The sequence below is a fragment of the Capricornis sumatraensis genome, unplaced genomic scaffold (assembly GCF_032405125.1).
Source record: "Capricornis sumatraensis isolate serow.1 unplaced genomic scaffold, serow.2 scaffold3, whole genome shotgun sequence".
Taxonomy (NCBI): Eukaryota; Metazoa; Chordata; class Mammalia; order Artiodactyla; family Bovidae; genus Capricornis; species Capricornis sumatraensis.
Window position 1 is genome coordinate 294,129 of NW_027184614.1, and position 19,588 is coordinate 313,716.

Sequence of the window (19,588 nt, forward strand, 5' to 3'; positions counted from 1 at the left end):
AATCACTGCTTGGGCGGAGCCGAGTGCGCCTCCAGTACGGCAGAGCTCCAGCTCTGCTCAGAGGCCCGATCTGGCAGAGGGCTGGCGTGAGGCTGCTCTGCCCTGGGCGAGCCTTGCCCAGACTTGCCTCGCGGCTAGGCTTCCAGTCCAGAAAGGAGCGGGCTGCGCGAGACTGGGAGATGCTACTGGCGCCTTCCTGGCCTCAGCACCACTCCTGCATTACCTTTGCACCTAGTCCTCAGGCGTTCTTGTGGAGGGCTTAGTTGCCGGTGGGTTGCACACTGCCAAGCGCTCCAGCAGAGAGGGCTCTATTAGAGGCAATGGGAGGGCAACTGCAGAGCTCCTCCAGCGGTTGCTTGACCGCCCAGACTCAGCACAGCACGGAGAGCACAAGGCTCACAGGGCCTCTGGCTGTGGTCTGCAGCCCCACACACGCTGAGGCTGACTCGGTGAGCGCCCAGAAGGTGCCTGACAGACGTCATTTCCCTAGTGCTCTCCTCCCCAGCAGAGACGTGTGCAGGTGGTTGGGACCTGGCCCTGCGTGTCTGGGCTCCCGTCCACAGCCCCAGCTCAGGGAAGCAGCTCCTCAGCCAAGACCTGTAGGAGGCGCGGGGCGCCCCCGCCTGGAAGCCTAGTGCACAGCATGAGGGAAGCGAGCCTCCTTGGGAGAAGAGGAGGCAGCCCAGATGCGTGGGGCTGCAATCACTGCTTGGGCGGAGCCGAGTGCGCCTCCAGTACGGCAGAGCTCCAGCTCTGCTCAGAGGCCCGATCTGGCAGAGGGCTGGCGTGAGGCTGCTCTGCCCTGGGCGAGCCTTGCCCAGACTTGCCTCGCGGCTAGGCTTCTAATCCAGAAAGGAGCGGGCTGCGCGAGACTGGGAGATGCTACTGTGCCTTCCTGGCCTCAGCTCCACTCCTGCCTTGCCTTTGCACCTAGTCCCCAGGCGTTCTTGTGGAGGGCTTAGTTGCCGGTGGGTTGCACACTGCCAAGCGCTCCAGCTTGAGGGCTCTAGTAGAGGCAAAGTGAGGACAACTGAAAGTCTATTCTTACGGTTGCTTGACCGCCCAGACTCAGCACAGCACGGAGAGCACAAGGCTCACAGGGCCCCTGGCTGGGGTCTGCAGCCCCACACACGCGGAGGCTGACTCGGTGAGCTCCCAGAAGGTGCCTGACAGACGTCATTACCCTAGTGCTCTCCTCCCCAGCAGAGACGTGTGCAGGTGGTTGGGGCCTGCCCCTGCGTGTCTGGGCTCCCGTCCACAGCCCCAGCTCAGGGAAGCAGCTCCTAAGCCAAGACCTGTGGGAGGCGCAGGGGGCCCCGCCTGGAAGCCTAGTTTCCAGCATGCGGGAAGCGAGCCTCCTCGGGAGAAGAGAAGGCAGCCCTGCTGTGTGCGGCTGCATTCACTGCTTTGGCGGAGCCGAGTGCGCCTCCAGTACGGCAGAGCTCCAGCTCTGCTCAGAGGCCCGATCTGGCAGAGTTGCTGGCGTGAGGCTGCTCTGCCATGTGCGAGCCTTGCCCAAACTTGCCTCTCGGCTAGGCTTCCAGTCCAGAAAGGAGCGGGCTGCGCGAGACTGGGAGATACTACTGGTGCCTTCCTGGCCTCAGCTCCACTCCTGCCTTGCCTTTGCACCTAGTCCCCAGGCGTTCTTGTGGAGGGCTTAGTTGCCGGTGGGTTGCACACTGCCAAGCGCTCCAGCTTGAGGGCTCTAGTAGAGGCAAAGTGAGGGCAACTGAAAGTCTATTCTTACGTTTGCTTGACCTCCCAGACTCAGCACAGCACGGAGAGCACAAGGCTCACAGGGCCTCTGGCTGTGGTCTGCAGCCCCACACACGCGGAGGCTGACTCGGTGAGCGCCCAGAAGGTGCCTGACAGACGTCTTTTCCCTAGTGCTCTCCTCCCCAGCAGAGACGTGTGCAGGTGGTTGGGGCCTGCCCCTGCGTGTCTGGGCTCCCGTCCACAGCCCCAGCTCAGGGAAGCAGCTCCTCAACCAAGACCTGTAGGAGGCGCGGGGCGCCCCCGCCTGGAAGCCTTGTGCACAGCATGAGGGAAGCGAGCCTCCTTGGGAGAAGAGGAAGCAGCCCAGATGCGTGGGGCTGCAATCACTGCTTGGGCGGAGCCGAGTGCGCCTCCAGTACGGCAGAGCTCCAGCTCTGCTCAGAGGCCCGATCTGGCAGAGGGCTGGCGTGAGGCTGCTCTGTCCTGGGCGAGCCTTGCCCAGACTTGCCTCGCGGCTAGGCTTCCAGTCCAGAAAGGAGCGGGCTGCGCGAGACTGGGAGATGCTACTGGCGCCTTCCTGGCCTCAGCTCCACTCCTGCCTTGCCTTTGCACCTAGTCCCCAGGCGTTCTTGTGGAGGGCTTAGTTGCCGGTGGGTTGCACACTGCCAAGCGCTCCAGCTTGAGGGCTCTAGTAGAGGCAAAGTGAGGGCAACTGAAAGTCTATTCTTATGGTTGCTTGACCGCCCAGACTCAGCACAGCACGGAGAGCACAAGGCTCACAGGGCCCCTGGCTGGAGTCTGCAGCCCCACACACGCGGAGGCTGACTCGGTGAGCGCACAGAAGGTGCCTGACAGACGTCATTTCCCTAGTGCTCTCCTCCACAGCAGAGACGTGTGCAGGTGGTTGGGGCCTGCCCCTGCGTGTCTGGGCTCCCGTCCACAGCCCCAGCTCAGGGAAGCAGCTCCTGAGCCAAGACCTGTGGAGGGCGCAGGGGGCCCCGCCTGGAAGCCTAGTTTACAGCATGCGGGAAGTGAGCCTCCTCGGGAGAAGAGAAGGCAGCCCTGCTGTGTGCGGCTGCATTCACTGCTTTGGCGGAGCCGAGTGCGCCTCCAGTACGGCAGTGCTCCAGCTCTGCTCAGAGGCCCGATCTGGCAGAGTTGCTGCCGTGAGGCTGCACTGCCCTGGGCGAGCCTTGCCCAGACTTGCCTCGCGGCTAGGCTTCCAGTCCAGAAAGGAGCGGGCTGCGCGAGACTGGGAGATGCTACTGGCGCCTTCCTGGCCTCAGCACCACTCCTGCCTTACCTTTGCACCTAGTCCTCAGGCGTTCTTGTGGAGGGCTTAGTTTCCGGTGGGTTGCACACTGCCAAGCGCTCCAGCAGAGAGGGCTCTATTAGAGGCAATGGGAGGGCAACTGCAGGGCTCCTCCAGCGGTTGCTTGACCGCCCAGACTCAGCACAGCACGGAGAGCACAAGGGTCACAGGGCCTCTGGCTGTGGTCTGCAGCCCCACACACGCTGAGGCTGAATCGGTGAGCGCCCAGAAGGTGCCTGACAGACGTCATTTCCCTAGTGCTCTCCTCCCCAGCAGAGACGTGTGCAGGTGGTTGGGGCCTGCCCCTGCGTGTCTGGGCTCCCGTCCACAGCCCCAGCTCAGGGAAGCAGCTCCTCAGCCCAGACCTGTAGGAGGCGCGGGGCGCCCCCGCCTGGAAGCCTAGTGCACAGCATGAGGGAAGCGAGCCTCCTTGGGAGAAGAGGAGGCAGCCCAGATGCGTGGGGCTGCAATCACTGCTTGGGCGGAGCCGAGTGCGCCTCCAGTACGGCAGAGCTCCAGCTCTGCTCAGAGGCCCGATCTGGCAGAGGGCTGGCGTGAGGCTGCTCTGCCCTGGGCGAGCCTTGCCCAGACTTGCCTCGCGGCTAGGCTTCCACTCCAGAAAGGAGCGGGCTGCGCGAGACTGGGAGATGCTACTGGCGCCTTCCTGGCCTCAGCTCCACTCCTGCCTTGCCTTTGCACCTAGTCCCCAGGCGTTCTTGTGGAGGGCTTAGTTGCCGGTGGGTTGCACACTGCCAAGCGCTCCAGCTTGAGGGCTCTAGTAGAGGAAAAGTGAGAGCACCTGAAAGTCTATTCTTACGGTTGCTTGACCGCCCAGACTCAGCACAGCACGGAGAGCACAAGGCTCACAGGGCCTCTGGCTGTGGTCTGCAGCCCCACACACGCGGAGGCTGACTCCGTGAGCGCCCAGAAGGTGCCTGACAGACGTCTTTTCCCTAGTGCTCTCCTCCCCAGCAGAGACGTGTGCAGGTGGTTGGGGCCTGCCCCTGCGTGTCTGGGCTCCCGTCCACAGCCCCAGCTCAGGGAAGCAGCTCCTCAGCCAAGACCTGTAGGAGGCGCGGGGCGCCCCCGCCTGGAAGCCTTGTGCACAGCATGAGGGAAGTGAGCCTCCTTGGGAGAAGAGGAAGCAGCCCAGTTGCGTGGGGCTGCAATCACTGCTTGGGCGGAGCCGAGTGCGCCTCCAGTACGGCAGAGCTCCAGCTCTGCTCAGAGGCCCGATCTGGCAGAGTTGCTGGCGTGAGGCTGCACTGCCCTGGGCGAGTCTTGCCCAGACTTGCCTCGCGGCTAGGCTTCCAGTCCAGAAAGGAGCGGGCTCCGCGAGACTGGGAGATGCTACTGGCGCTTTCCTGGCCTCAGCACCACTCCTGCCTTAACTTTGCACCTAGTCCTCAGGCGTTCTTGTGGAGGGCTTAGTTTCCGGTGGGTTGCACACTGCCAAGCGCTCCAGCAGAGAGGGCTCTATTAGAGGCAATGGGAGGGCAACTGCTGGGCTCCTCCAGCGGTTGCTTGACCGCCCAGACTCAGCACAGCACGGAGAGCACAAGGCTCACAGGGCCTCTGGCTGTGGTCTGCAACCCCACACACGCTGAGGCTGACTCGGTGAGCGCCCAGAAGGTGCCTGACAGACGTCATTTCCCTAGTGCTCTCCTCCCCAGCAGAGAGGTGTGCAGGTGTTTGGGGTCTGCCCCTGCGTGTCTGGGCTCCCGTCCACAGCCCCAGCTCAGGGAAGCAGCTCCTCAGCCAAGACCTGTAGGAGGCGCGGGGCGCCCCCGCCTGGAAGCCTAGTGCACATCATGAGGGAAGCGAGCCTCCTTGGGAGAAGAGGAGGCAGCCCAGATGCGTGGGGCTGCAATCACTGCTTGGGCGGAGCCGAGTGCGCCTCCAGTACGGCAGAGCTCCAGCTCTGCTCAGAGGCCCGATCTGGCAGAGGGCTGGCGTGAGGCTGCTCTGCCCTGGGCGAGCCTTGCCCAGACTTGCCTCGCGGCTAGGCTTCTAGTCCAGAAAGGAGCGGGCTGCGCGAGACTGGGAGATGCTACTGTGCCTTCCTGGCCTCAGCTCCACTCCTGCCTTGCCTTTGCACCTAGTCCCCAGGCGTTCTTGTGGAGGGCTTAGTTGCCGGTGTGTTGCACACTGCCAAGCGCTCCAGCTTGAGGGCTCTAGTAGAGGCAAAGTGAGGGCAACTGAAAGTCTATTCTTACGGTTGCTTGACCGCCCAGACTCAGCACAGCACGGAGAGCACAAGGCTCACAGGGCCCCTGGCTGGGGTCTGCAGCCCCACACACGCGGAGGCTGACTCGGTGAGCTCCCAGAAGGTGCCTGACAGACGTCATTTCCCTAGTGCTCTCCACCCCAGCAGAGACGTGTGCAGGTGGTTGGGGCCTGCCCCTGCGTGTCTGGGCTCCCGTCCACAGCCCCAGCTCAGGGAAGCAGCTCCTGAGCCAAGACCTGTGGGAGGCGCAGGGGGCCCCGCCTGGAAGCCTAGTTTCCAGCATGCGGGAAGCGAGCCTCCTCGGGAGAAGAGAAGGCAGCCCTGCTGTGTGCGGCTGCATTCACTGCTTTGGCGGAGCTGAGTGCGCCTCCAGTACGGCAGAGCTCCAGCTCTGCTCAGAGGCCCGATCTGGCAGAGTTGCTGGCGTGAGGCTGCTCTGCCATGTGCGAGCCTTGCCCAAACTTGCCTCGCGGCTAGGCTTCCAGTCCAGAAAGGAGCGGGCTGCGCGAGACTGGGAGATGCTACTGGCGCCTTCCTGGCCTCAGCTCCACTCCTGCCTTGCCTTTGCACCTAGTCCCCAGGCGTTCTTGTGTAGGGCTTAGTTGCCGGTGGGTTGCACACTGCCAAGCGCTCCAGCTTGAGGGCTCTAGTAGAGGCAAAGTGAGGGCAACTGAAAGTCTATTCTTACGGTTGCTTGACCGCCCAGACTCAGCACAGCACGGAGAGCACAAGGCTCACAGGGCCTCTGGCTGTGGTCTGCAGCCCCACACACGCGGAGGCTGACTCGGTGAGCGCCCAGAAGGTGCCTGACAGACGTCTTTTCCCTAGTGCTCTCCTCCCCAGCAGAGACGTGTGCAGGTGGTTGGGGCCTGCCCCTGCGTGTCTGGGCTCCCGTCCACAGCCCCAGCTCAGGGAAGCAGCTCCTCAACCAAGACCTGTAGGAGGCGCGGGGCGCCCCCGCCTGGAAGCGTTGTGCACAGCATGAGGGAAGCGAGCCTCCTTGGGAGAAGAGGAAGCAGCCCAGATGCGTGGGGCTGCAATCACTGCTTGGGCGGAGCCGAGTGCGCCTCCAGTACGGCAGAGCTCCAGCTCTGCTCAGAGGCCCGATCTGGCAGAGGGCTGGCGTGAGGCTGCTCTGCCCTGGGCGAGCCTTGCTCAGACTTGCCTCGCGGCTAGGCTTCCAGTCCAGAAAGGAGCGGGCTGCGCGAAACTGGGAGATGCTACTGGCGCCTTCCTGGCCTCAGCTCCACTCCTGCCTTGCCTTTGCACCTAGTCCCCAGGCGTTCTTGTGGAGGGCTTAGTTGCCGGTGGGTTGCACACTGCCAAGCGCTCCAGCTTGAGGGCTCTAGTAGAGGCAAAGTGAGGGCAACTGAAAGTCTATTCTTATGGTTGCTTGACCGCCCAGACTCAGCACAGCACGGAGAGCACAAGGCTCACAGGGCCCCTGGCTGGGGTCTGCAGGCCCACACACGCGGAGGCTGACTCGGTGAGCGCACAGAAGGTGCCTGACAGACGTCATTTCCCTAGTGCTCTCCTCCACAGCAGAGACGTGTGCAGGTGGTTGGGGCCTGCCCCTGCGTGTCTGGGCTCCCGTCCACAGCCCCAGCTCAGGGAAGCAGCTCCTGAGCCAAGACCTGTGGAGGGCGCAGGGGGCCCCGCCTGGAAGCCTAGTTTACAGCATGCGGGAAGTGAGCCTCCTCGGGAGAAGAGAAGGCAGCCCTGCTGTGTGCGGCTGCATTCACTGCTTTGGCGGAGCCGAGTGCCCCTCCAGTACGGCAGAGCTCCAGCTCTGCTCAGAGGCCCGATCTGGCAGAGTTGCTGGCGTGAGGCTGCACTGCCCTGGGCGAGCCTTGCCCAGACTTGCCTCGCGGCTAGGCTTCCAGTCCAGAAAGGAGCGGGCTGCGCGAGACTGGGAGATGCTACTGGCGCCTTCCTGGCCTCAGCACCACTCCTGCCTTACCTTTGCACCTAGTCCTCAGGCGTTTTTGTGGAGGGCTTAGTTTCCGGTGGGTTGCACACTGCCAAGCGCTCCAGCAGAGAGGGCTCTATTAGAGGCAATGGGAGGGCAACTGCAGGGCTCCTCCAGCGGTTGCTTGACCGCCCAGACTCAGCACAGCACGGAGAGCACAAGGCTCACAGGGCCTCTGGCTGTTGTCTGCAGCCCCACACACGCTGAGGCTGACTCGGTGAGCGCCCAGAAGGTGCCTGACAGACGTCATTTCCCTAGTGCTCTCCTCCCCAGCAGAGACGTGTGCAGGTGGTTGGGGCCTGCCCCTGCGTGTCTGGGCTCCCGTCCACAGCCCCAGCTCAGGGAAGCTGCTCCTCAGCCCAGACCTGTAGGAGGCGCGGGGCGCCCCCGCCTGGAAGCCTAGTGCAGAGCATGAGGGAAGCGAGCCTCCTTGGGAGAAGAGGAGGCAGCCCAGATGCGTGGGGCTGCAATCACTGCTTGGGCGGAGCCGAGTGCGCCTCCAGTACGGCAGAGGTCCAGCTCTGCTCAGAGGCCCGATCTGGCAGAGGGCTGGCGTGAGGCTGCTCTGCCCTGGGCGAGCCTTGCCCAGACTTGCCTCGCGGCTAGGCTTCTAGTCCAGAAAGGAGCGGGCTGCGCGAGACTGGGAGATGCTACTGTGCCTTCCTGGCCTCAGCTCCACTCCTGCCTTGCCTTTGCACCTAGTCCCCAGGCGTTCTTGTGGAGGGCTTAGTTGCCGGTGTGTTGCACACTGCCAAGCGCTCCAGCTTGAGGGCTCTAGTAGAGGCAAAGTGAGGGCAACTGAAAGTCTATTCTTACGGTTGCTTGACCGCCCAGACTCAGCACATCACGGAGAGCACAAGGCTCACAGGGCCCCTGCCTGGGGTCTGCAGCCCCACACACGCGGAGGCTGACTCGGTGAGCTCCCAGAAGGTGCCTGACAGACGTCATTTCCCTAGTGCTCTCCACCCCAGCAGAGACGTGTGCAGGTGGTTGGGGCCTGCCCCTGCGTGTCTGGGCTCCCGTCCACAGCCCCAGCTCAGGGAAGCAGCTCCTGAGCCAAGACCTGTGGGAGGCGCAGGGGGCCCCGCCTGGAAGCCTAGTTTCCAGCATGCGGGAAGCGAGCCTCCTCGGGAGAAGAGAAGGCAGCCCTGCTGTGTGCGGCTGCATTCACTGCTTTGGCGGAGCTGAGTGCGCCTCCAGTACGGCAGAGCTCCAGCTCTGCTCAGAGGCCCGATCTGGCAGAGTTGCTGGCGTGAGGCTGCTCTGCCATGTGCGAGCCTTGCCCAAACTTGCCTCGCGGCTAGGCTTCCAGTCCAGAAAGGAGCGGGCTGCGCGAGACTGGGAGATGCTACTGGCGCCTTCCTGGCCTCAGCTCCACTCCTGCCTTGCCTTTGCACCTAGTCCCCAGGCGTTCTTGTGTAGGGCTTAGTTGCCGGTGGGTTGCACACTGCCAAGCGCTCCAGCTTGAGGGCTCTAGTAGAGGCAAAGTGAGGGCAACTGAAAGTCTATTCTTACGGTTGCTTGACCGCCCAGACTCAGCACAGCACGGAGAGCACAAGGCTCACAGGGCCTCTGGCTGTGGTCTGCAGCCCCACACACGCGGAGGCTGACTCGGTGAGCGCCCAGAAGGTGCCTGACAGACGTCTTTTCCCTAGTGCTCTCCTCCCCAGCAGAGACGTGTGCAGGTGGTTGGGGCCTGCCCCTGCGTGTCTGGGCTCCCGTCCACAGCCCCAGCTCAGGGAAGCAGCTCCTCAACCAAGACCTGTAGGAGGCGCGGGGCGCCCCCGCCTGGAAGCCTTGTGCACAGCATGAGGGAAGCGAGCCTCCTTGGGAGAAGAGGAAGCAGCCCAGATGCGTGGGGCTGCAATCACTGCTTGGGCGGAGCCGAGTGCGCCTCCAGTACGGCAGAGCTCCAGCTCTGCTCAGAGGCCCGATCTGGCAGAGGGCTGGCGTGAGGCTGCTCTGCCCTGGGCGAGCCTTGCCCAGACTTGCCTCGCGGCTAGGCTTCCAGTCCAGAAAGGAGCGGGCTGCGCGAGACTGGGAGATGCTACTGGCGCCTTCCTGGCCTCAGCTCCACTCCTGCCTTGCCTTTGCACCTAGTCCCCAGGCGTTCTTGTGGAGGGCTTAGTTGCCGGTGGGTTGCACACTGCCAAGCGCTCCAGCTTGAGGGCTCTAGTAGAGGCAAAGTGAGGGCAACTGAAAGTCTATTCTTATGGTTGCTTGACCGCCCAGACTCAGCACAGCACGGAGAGCACAAGGCTCACAGGGCCCCTGGCTGGAGTCTGCAGGCCCACACACGCGGAGGCTGACTCGGTGAGCGCACAGAAGGTGCCTGACAGACGTCATTTCCCTAGTGCTCTCCTCCACAGCAGAGACGTGTGCAGGTGGTTGGGGCCTGCCCCTGCGTGTCTGGGCTCCCGTCCACAGCCCCAGCTCAGGGAAGCAGCTCCTGAGCCAAGACCTGTGGAGGGCGCAGGGGGCCCCGCCTGGAAGCCTAGTTTACAGCATGCGGGAAGTCAGCCTCCTCGGGAGAAGAGAAGGCAGCCCTGCTGTGTGCGGCTGCATTCACTGCTTTGGCGGAGCCGAGTGCCCCTCCAGTACGGCAGAGCTCCAGCTCTGCTCAGAGGCCCGATCTGGCAGAGTTGCTGGCGTGAGGCTGCACTGCCCTGGGCGAGCCTTGCCCAGACTTGCCTCGCGGCTAGGCTTCCAGTCCAGAAAGGAGCGGGCTGCGCGAGACTGGGAGATGCTACTGGCGCCTTCCTGGCCTCAGCACCACTCCTGCCTTACCTTTGCACCTAGTCCTCAGGCGTTCTTGTGGAGGGCTTAGTTTCCGGTGGGTTGCACACTGCCAAGCGCTCCAGCAGAGAGGGCTCTATTAGAGGCAATGGGAGGGCAACTGCAGGGCTCCTCCAGCGGTTGCTTGACCGCCCAGACTCAGCACAGCACGGAGAGCACAAGGCTCACAGGGCCTCTGGCTGTTGTCTGCAGCCCCACACACGCTGAGGCTGACTCGGTGAGCGCCCAGAAGGTGCCTGACAGACGTCATTTCCCTAGTGCTCTCCTCCCCAGCAGAGACGTGTGCAGGTGGTTGGGGCCTGCCCCTGCGTGTCTGGGCTCCCGTCCACAGCCCCAGCTCAGGGAAGCTGCTCCTCAGCCCAGACCTGTAGGAGGCGCGGGGCGCCCCCGCCTGGAAGCCTAGTGCAGAGCATGAGGGAAGCGAGCCTCCTTGGGAGAAGAGGAGGCAGCCCAGATGCGTGGGGCTGCAATCACTGCTTGGGCGGAGCCGAGTGCGCCTCCAGTACGGCAGAGGTCCAGCTCTGCTCAGAGGCCCGATCTGGCAGAGGGCTGGCGTGAGGCTGCTCTGCCCTGGGCGAGCCTTGCCCAGACTTGCCTCGCGGCTAGGCTTCTAGTCCAGAAAGGAGCGGGCTGCGCGAGACTGGGAGATGCTACTGTGCCTTCCTGGCCTCAGCTCCACTCCTGCCTTGCCTTTGCACCTAGTCCCCAGGCGTTCTTGTGGAGGGCTTAGTTGCCGGTGTGTTGCACACTGCCAAGCGCTCCAGCTTGAGGGCTCTAGTAGAGGCAAAGTGAGGGCAACTGAAAGTCTATTCTTACGGTTGCTTGACCGCCCAGACTCAGCACATCACGGAGAGCACAAGGCTCACAGGGCCCCTGGCTGGGGTCTGCAGCCCCACACACGCGGAGGCTGACTCGGTGAGCTCCCAGAAGGTGCCTGACAGACGTCATTTCCCTAGTGCTCTCCACCCCAGCAGAGACGTGTGCAGGTGGTTGGGGCCTGCCCCTGCGTGTCTGGGCTCCCGTCCACAGCCCCAGCTCAGGGAAGCAGCTCCTGAGCCAAGACCTGTGGGAGGCGCAGGGGGCCCCGCCTGGAAGCCTAGTTTCCAGCATGCGGGAAGCGAGCCTCCTCGGGAGAAGAGAAGGCAGCCCTGCTGTGTGCGGCTGCATTCACTGCTTTGGCGGAGCTGAGTGCGCCTCCAGTACGGCAGAGCTCCAGCTCTGCTCAGAGGCCCGATCTGGCAGAGTTGCTGGCGTGAGGCTGCTCTGCCATGTGCGAGCCTTGCCCAAACTTGCCTCGCGGCTAGGCTTCCAGTCCAGAAAGGAGCGGGCTGCGCGAGACTGGGAGATGCTACTGGCGCCTTCCTGGCCTCAGCTCCACTCCTGCCTTGCCTTTGCACCTAGTCCCCAGGCGTTCTTGTGGAGGGCTTAGTTGCCGGTGGGTTGCACACTGCCAAGCGCTCCAGCTTGAGGGCTCTAGTAGAGGCAAAGTGAGGGCAACTGAAAGTCTATTCTTACGGTTGCTTGACCGCCCAGACTCAGCACAGCACGGAGAGCACAAGGCTCACAGGGCCTCTGGCTGTGGTCTGCAGCCCCACACACGCGGAGGCTGACTCGGTGAGCGCCCAGAAGGTGCCTGACAGACGTCTTTTCCCTAGTGCTCTCCTCCCCAGCAGAGACGTGTGCAGGTGGTTGGGGCCTGCCCCTGCGTGTCTGGGCTCCCGTCCACAGCCCCAGCTCAGGGAAGCAGCTCCTCAACCAAGACCTGTAGGAGGCGCGGGGCGCCCCCGCCTGGAAGCCTTGTGCACAGCATGAGGGAAGCGAGCCTCCTTGGGAGAAGAGGAAGCAGCCCAGATGCGTGGGGCTGCAATCACTGCTTGGGCGGAGCCGAGTGCGCCTCCAGTACGGCAGAGCTCCAGCTCTGCTCAGAGGCCCGATCTGGCAGAGGGCTGGCGTGAGTCTGCTCTGCCCTGGGCGAGCCTTGCCCAGACTTGCCTCGCGGCTAGGCTTCCAGTCCAGAAAGGAGCGGGCTGCGCGAGACTGGGAGATGCTACTGGCGCCTTCCTGGCCTCAGCTCCACTCCTGCCTTGCCTTTGCACCTAGTCCCCAGGCGTTCTTGTGGAGGGCTTAGTTGCCGGTGGGTTGCACACTGCCAAGCGCTCCAGCTTGAGGGCTCTAGTAGAGGCAAAGTGAGGGCAACTGAAAGTCTATTCTTATGGTTGCTTGACCGCCCAGACTCAGCACAGCACGGAGAGCACAAGGCTCACAGGGCCCCTGGCTGGGGTCTGCAGGCCCACACACGCGGAGGCTGACTCGGTGAGCGCACAGAAGGTGCCTGACAGACGTCATTTCCCTAGTGCTCTCCTCCACAGCAGAGACGTGTGCAGGTGGTTGGGGCCTGCCCCTGCGTGTCTGGGCTCCCGTCCACAGCCCCAGCTCAGGGAAGCAGCTCCTGAGCCAAGACCTGTGGAGGGCGCAGGGGGCCCCGCCTGGAAGCCTAGTTTACAGCATGCGGGAAGTGAGCCTCCTCGGGAGAAGAGAAGGCAGCCCTGCTGTGTGCGGCTGGATTCACTGCTTTGGCGGAGCCGAGTGCCCCTCCAGTACGGCAGAGCTCCAGCTCTGCTCAGAGGCCCGATCTGGCAGAGTTGCTGGCGTGAGGCTGCACTGCCCTGGGCGAGCCTTGCCCAGACTTGCCTCGCGGCTAGGCTTCCAGTCCAGAAAGGAGCGGGCTGCGCGAGACTGGGAGATGCTACTGGCGCCTTCCTGGCCTCAGCACCACTCCTGCCTTACCTTTGCACCTAGTCCTCAGGCGTTTTTGTGGAGGGCTTAGTTTCCGGTGGGTTGCACACTGCCAAGCGCTCCAGCAGAGAGGGCTCTATTAGAGGCAATGGGAGGGCAACTGCAGGGCTCCTCCAGCGGTTGCTTGACCGCCCAGACTCAGCACAGCACGGAGAGCACAAGGCTCACAGGGCCTCTGGCTGTTGTCTGCAGCCCCACACACGCTGAGGCTGACTTGGTGAGCACCCAGAAGGTGCCTGACAGACGTCATTTCCCTAGTGCTCTCCTCCCCAGCAGAGACGTGTGCAGGTGGTTGGGGCCTGCCCCTGCGTGTCTGGGCTCCCGTCCACAGCCCCAGCTCAGGGAAGCTGCTCCTCAGCCCAGACCTGTAGGAGGCGCGGGGCGCCCCCGCCTGGAAGCCTAGTGCAGAGCATGAGGGAAGCGAGCCTCCTTGGGAGAAGAGGAGGCAGCCCAGATGCGTGGGGCTGCAATCACTGCTTGGGCGGAGCCGAGTGCGCCTCCAGTACGGCAGAGGTCCAGCTCTGCTCAGAGGCCCGATCTGGCAGAGGGCTGGCGTGAGGCTGCTCTGCCCTGGGCGAGCCTTGCCCAGACTTGCCTCGCGGCTAGGCTTCTAGTCCAGAAAGGAGCGGGCTGCGCGAGACTGGGAGATGCTACTGTGCCTTCCTGTCCTCAGCTCCACTCCTGCCTTGCCTTTGCACCTAGTCCCCAGGCGTTCTTGTGGAGGGCTTAGTTGCCGGTGTGTTGCACACTGCCAAGCGCTCCAGCTTGAGGGCTCTAGTAGAGGCAAAGTGAGGGCAACTGAAAGTCTATTCTTACGGTTGCTTGACCGCCCAGACTCAGCACATCACGGAGAGCACAAGGCTCACAGGGCCCCTGGCTGGGGTCTGCAGCCCCACACACGCGGAGGCTGACTCGGTGAGCTCCCAGAAGGTGCCTGACAGACGTCATTTCCCTAGTGCTCTCCACCCCAGCAGAGACGTGTGCAGGTGGTTGGGGCCTGCCCCTGCGTGTCTGGGCTCCCGTCCACAGCCCCAGCTCAGGGAAGCAGCTCCTGAGCCAAGACCTGTGGGAGGCGCAGGGGGCCCCGCCTGGAAGCCTAGTTTCCAGCATGCGGGAAGCGAGCCTCCTCGGGAGAAGAGAAGGCAGCCCTGCTGTGTGCGGCTGCATTCACTGCTTTGGCGGAGCTGAGTGCGCCTCCAGTACGGCAGAGCTCCAGCTCTGCTCAGAGGCCCGATCTGGCAGAGTTGCTGGCGTGAGGCTGCTCTGCCATGTGCGAGCCTTGCCCAAACTTGCCTCTCGGCTAGGCTTCCAGTCCAGAAAGGAGCGGGCTGCGCGAGACTGGGAGATGCTACTGGTGCCTTCCTGGCCTCAGCTCCACTCCTGCCTTGCCTTTGCACCTAGTCCCCAGGCGTTCTTGTGGAGGGCTTAGTTGCCGGTGGGTTGCACACTGCCAAGCGCTCCAGCTTGAGGGCTCTAGTAGAGGCAAAGTGAGGGCAACTGAAAGTCTATTCTTACGGTTGCTTGACCGCCCAGACTCAGCACAGCACGGAGAGCACAAGGCTCACAGGGCCTCTGGCTGTGGTCTGCAGCCCCACACACGCGGAGGCTGACTCGGTGAGCGCCCAGAAGGTGCCTGACAGACGTCTTTTCCCTAGTGCTCTCCTCCCCAGCAGAGACGTGTGCAGGTGGTTGGGGCCTGCCCCTGCGTGTCTGGGCTCCCGTCCACAGCCCCAGCTCAGGGAAGCAGCTCCTCAACCAAGACCTGTAGGAGGCGCGGGGCGCCCCCGCCTGGAAGCGTTGTGCACAGCATGAGGGAAGCGAGCCTCCTTGGGAGAAGAGGAAGCAGCCCAGATGCGTGGGGCTGCAATCACTGCTTGGGCGGAGCCGAGTGCGCCTCCAGTACGGCAGAGCTCCAGCTCTGCTCAGAGGCCCGATCTGGCAGAGGGCTGGCGTGAGGCTGCTCTGCCCTGGGCGAGCATTGCCCAGACTTGCCTCGCGGCTAGGCTTCCAGTCCAGAAAGGAGCGGGCTGCGCGAGACTGGGAGATGCTACTGGCGCCTTCCTGGCCTCAGCTCCACTCCTGCCTTGCCTTTGCACCTAGTCCCCAGGCGTTCTTGTGGAGGGCTTAGTTGCCGGTGGGTTGCACACTGCCAAGCGCTTCAGCTTGAGGGCTCTAGTAGAGGCAAAGTGAGGGCAACTGAAAGTCTATTCTTATGGTTGCTTGACCGCCCAGACTCAGCACAGCACGGAGAGCACAAGGCTCACAGGGCCCCTGGCTGGGGTCTGCAGCCCCACACACGCGGAGGCTGACTCGGTGAGCGCACAGAAGGTGCCTGACAGACGTCATTTCCCTAGTGCTCTCCTCCACAGCAGAGACGTGTGCAGGTGGTTGGGGCCTGCCCCTGCGTGTCTGGGCTCCCGTCCACAGCCCCAGCTCAGGGAAGCAGCTCCTGAGCCAAGACCTGTGGAGGGCGCAGGGGGCCCCGCCTGGAAGCCTAGTTTACAGCATGCGGGAAGTGAGCCTCCTCGGGAGAAGAGAAGGCAGCCCTGCTGTATGCGGCTGCATTCACTGCTTTGGCGGAGCCGAGTGCGCCTCCAGTACGGCAGAGCTCCAGCTCTGCTCAGAGGCCCGATCTGGCAGAGTTGCTGGCGTGAGGCTGCACTGCCCTGGGCGAGCCTTGCCCAGACTTGCCTCGCGGCTAGGCTTCCAGTCCAGAAAGGAGCGGGCTGCGCGAGACTGGGAGATGCTACTGGCGCCTTCCTGGCCTCAGCACCACTCCTGCCTTACCTTTGCACCTAGTCCTCAGGCGTTCTTGTGGAGGGCTTTGTTTCCGGTGGGTTGCACACTGCCAAGCGCTCCAGCAGAGAGGGCTCTATTAGAGGCAATGGGAGGGCAACTGCAGGGCTCCTCCAGCGGTTGCTTGACCGCCCAGACTCAGCACAGCACGGAGAGCACAAGGCTCACAGGGCCTCTGGCTGTTGTCTGCAGCCCCACACACGCTGAGGCTGACTCGGTGAGCGCCCAGAAGGTGCCTGACAGACGTCATTTCCCTAGTGCTCTCCTCCCCAGCAGAGACGTGTGCAGGTGGTTGGGGCCTGCCCCTGCGTGTCTGGGCTCCCGTCCACAGCCCCAGCTCAGGGAAGCTGCTCCTCAGCCCAGACCTGTAGGAGGCGCGGGGCGCCCCCGCCTGGAAGCCTAGTGCAGAGCATGAGGGAAGCGAGCCTCCTTGGGAGAAGAGGAGGCAGCCCAGATGCGTGGGGCTGCAATCACTGCTTGGGCGGAGCCGAGTGCGCCTCCAGTACGGCAGAGGTCCAGCTCTGCTCAGAGGCCCGATCTGGCAGAGGGCTGGCGTGAGGCTGCTCTGCCCTGGGCGAGCCTTGCCCAGACTTGCCTCGCGGCTAGGCTTCTAGTCCAGAAAGGAGCGGGCTGCGCGAGACTGGGAGATGCTACTGTGCCTTCCTGGCCTCAGCTCCACTCCTGCCTTGCCTTTGCACCTAGTCCCCAGGCGTTCTTGTGGAGGGCTTAGTTGCCGGTGTGTTGCACACTGCCAAGCGCTCCAGCTTGAGGGCTCTAGTAGAGGCAAAGTGAGGGCAACTGAAAGTCTATTCTTACGGTTGCTTGACCGCCCAGACTCAGCACATCACGGAGAGCACAAGGCTCACAGGGCCCCTGCCTGGGGTCTGCAGCCCCACACACGCGGAGGCTGACTCGGTGAGCTCCCAGAAGGTGCCTGACAGACGTCATTTCCCTAGTGCTCTCCACCCCAGCAGAGACGTGTGCAGGTGGTTGGGGCCTGCCCCTGCGTGTCTGGGCTCCCGTCCACAGCCCCAGCTCAGGGAAGCAGCTCCTGAGCCAAGACCTGTGGGAGGCGCAGGGGGCCCCGCCTGGAAGCCTAGTTTCCAGCATGCGGGAAGCGAGCCTCCTCGGGAGAAGAGAAGGCAGCCCTGCTGTGTGCGGCTGCATTCACTGCTTTGGCGGAGCTGAGTGCGCCTCCAGTACGGCAGAGCTCCAGCTCTGCTCAGAGGCCCGATCTGGCAGAGTTGCTGGCGTGAGGCTGCTCTGCCATGTGCGAGCCTTGCCCAAACTTGCCTCGCGGCTAGGCTTCCAGTCCAGAAAGGAGCGGGCTGCGCGAGACTGGGAGATGCTACTGGCGCCTTCCTGGCCTCAGCTCCACTCCTGCCTTGCCTTTGCACCTAGTCCCCAGGCGTTCTTGTGGAGGGCTTAGTTGCCGGTGGGTTGCACACTGCCAAGCGCTCCAGCTTGAGGGCTCTAGTAGAGGCAAAGTGAGGGCAACTGAAAGTCTATTCTTACGGTTGCTTGACCGCCCAGACTCAGCACAGCACGGAGAGCACAAGGCTCACAGGGCCTCTGGCTGTGGTCTGCAGCCCCACACACGCGGAGGCTGACTCGGTGAGCGCCCAGAAGGTGCCTGACAGACGTCTTTTCCCTAGTGCTCTCCTCCCCAGCAGAGACGTGTGCAGGTGGTTGGGGCCTGCCCCTGCGTGTCTGGGCTCCCGTCCACAGCCCCAGCTCAGGGAAGCAGCTCCTCAACCAAGACCTGTAGGAGGCGCGGGGCGCCCCCGCCTGGAAGCCTTGTGCACAGCATGAGGGAAGCGAGCCTCCTTGGGAGAAGAGGAAGCAGCCCAGATGCGTGGGGCTGCAATCACTGCTTGGGCGGAGCCGAGTGCGCCTCCAGTACGGCAGAGCTCCAGCTCTGCTCAGAGGCCCGATCTGGCAGAGGGCTGGCGTGAGGCTGCTCTGCCCTGGGCGAGCCTTGCCCAGACTTGCCTCGCGGCTAGGCTTCCAGTCCAGAAAGGAGCGGGCTGCGCGAGACTGGGAGATGCTACTGGCGCCTTCCTGGCCTCAGCTCCACTCCTGCCTTGCCTTTGCACCTAGTCCCCAGGCGTTCTTGTGGAGGGCTTAGTTGCCGGTGGGTTGCACACTGCCAAGCGCTCCAGCTTGAGGGCTCTAGTAGAGGCAAAGTGAGGGCAACTGAAAGTCTATTCTTATGGTTGCTTGACCGCCCAGACTCAGCACAGCACGGAGAGCACAAGGCTCACAGGGCCCCTGGCTGGGGTCTGCAGGCCCACACACGCGGAGGCTGACTCGGTGAGCGCCCAGAAGGTGCCTGACAGACGTCTTTTCCCTAGTGCTCTCCTCCCCAGCAGAGACGTGTGCAGGTGGTTGGGGCCTGCCCCTGCGTGTCTGGGCTCCCGTCCACAGCCCCAGCTCAGGGAAGCAGCTCCTGAGCCAAGACCTGTGGAGGGCGCAGGGGGCCCCGCCTGGAAGCCTAGTTTACAGCATGCGGGAAGTCAGCCTCCTCGGGAGAAGAGAAGGCAGCCCTGCTGTGTGCGGCTGCATTCACTGCTTTGGCGGAGCCGAGTGCCCCTCCAGTACGGCAGAGCTCCAGCTCTGCTCAGAGGCCCGATCTGGCAGAGTTGCTGGCGTGAGGCTGCACTGCCCTGGGCGAGCCTTGCCCAGACTTGCCTCGCGGCTAGGCTTCCAGTCCAGAAAGGAGCGGGCTGCGCGAGACTGGGAGATGCTACTGGCGCCTTCCTGGCCTCAGCACCACTCCTGCCTTACCTTTGCACCTAGTCCTCAGGCGTTCTTGTGGAGGGCTTAGTTTCCGGTGGGTTGCACACTGCCAAGCGCTCCAGCAGAGAGGGCTCTATTAGAGGCAATGGGAGGGCAACTGCAGGGCTCCTCCAGCGGTTGCTTGACCGCCCAGACTCAGCACAGCACGGAGAGCACAAGGCTCACAGGGCCTCTGGCTGTTGTCTGCAGCCCCACACACGCTGAGGCTGACTCGGTGAGCGCCCAGAAGGTGCCTGACAGACGTCATTTCCCTAGTGCTCTCCTCCCCAGCAGAGACGTGTGCAGGTGGTTGGGGCCTGCCCCTGCGTGTCTGGGCTCCCGTCCACAGCCCCAGCTCAGGGAAGCTGCTCCTCAGCCCAGACCTGTAGGAGGCGCGGGGCGCCCCCGCCTGGAAGCCTAGTGCAGAGCATGAGGGAAGCGAGCCTCCTTGGGAGAAGAGGAGGCAGCCCAGATGCGTGGGGCTGCAATCACTGCTTGGGCGGAGCCGAGTGCGCCTCCAGTACGGCAGAGGTCCAGCTCTGCTCAGAGGCCCGATCTGGCAGAGGGCTGGCGTGAGGCTGCTCTGCCCTGGGCGAGCCTTGCCCAGACTTGCCTCGCGGCTAGGCTTCTAGTCCAGAAAGGAGCGGGCTGCGCGAGACTGGGAGATGCTACTGTGCCTTCCTGGCCTCAGCTCCACTCCTGCCTTGCCTTTGCACCTAGTCCCCAGGCGTTCTTGTGGAGGGCTTAGTTGCCGGTGTGTTGCACACTGCCAAGCGCTCCAGCTTGAGGGCTCTAGTAGAGGCAAAGTGAGGGCAACTGAAAGTCTATTCTTACGGTTGCTTGACCGCCCAGACTCAGCACATCACGGAGAGCACAAGGCTCACAGGGCCCCTGCCTGGGGTCTGCAGCCCCACACACGCGGAGGCTGACTCGGTGAGCTCCCAGAAGGTGCCTGACAGACGTCATTTCCCTAGTGCTCTCCACCCCAGCAGAGACGTGTGCAGGTGGTTGGGGCCTGCCCCTGCGTGTCTGGGCTCCCGTCCACAGCCCCAGCTCAGGGAAGCAGCTCCTGAGCCAAGACCTGTGGGAGGCGCAGGGGGCCCCGCCTGGAAGCCTAGTTTCCAGCATGCGGGAAGCGAGCCTCCTCGGGAGAAGAGAAGGCAGCCCTGCTGTGTGCGGCTGCATTCACTGCTTTGGC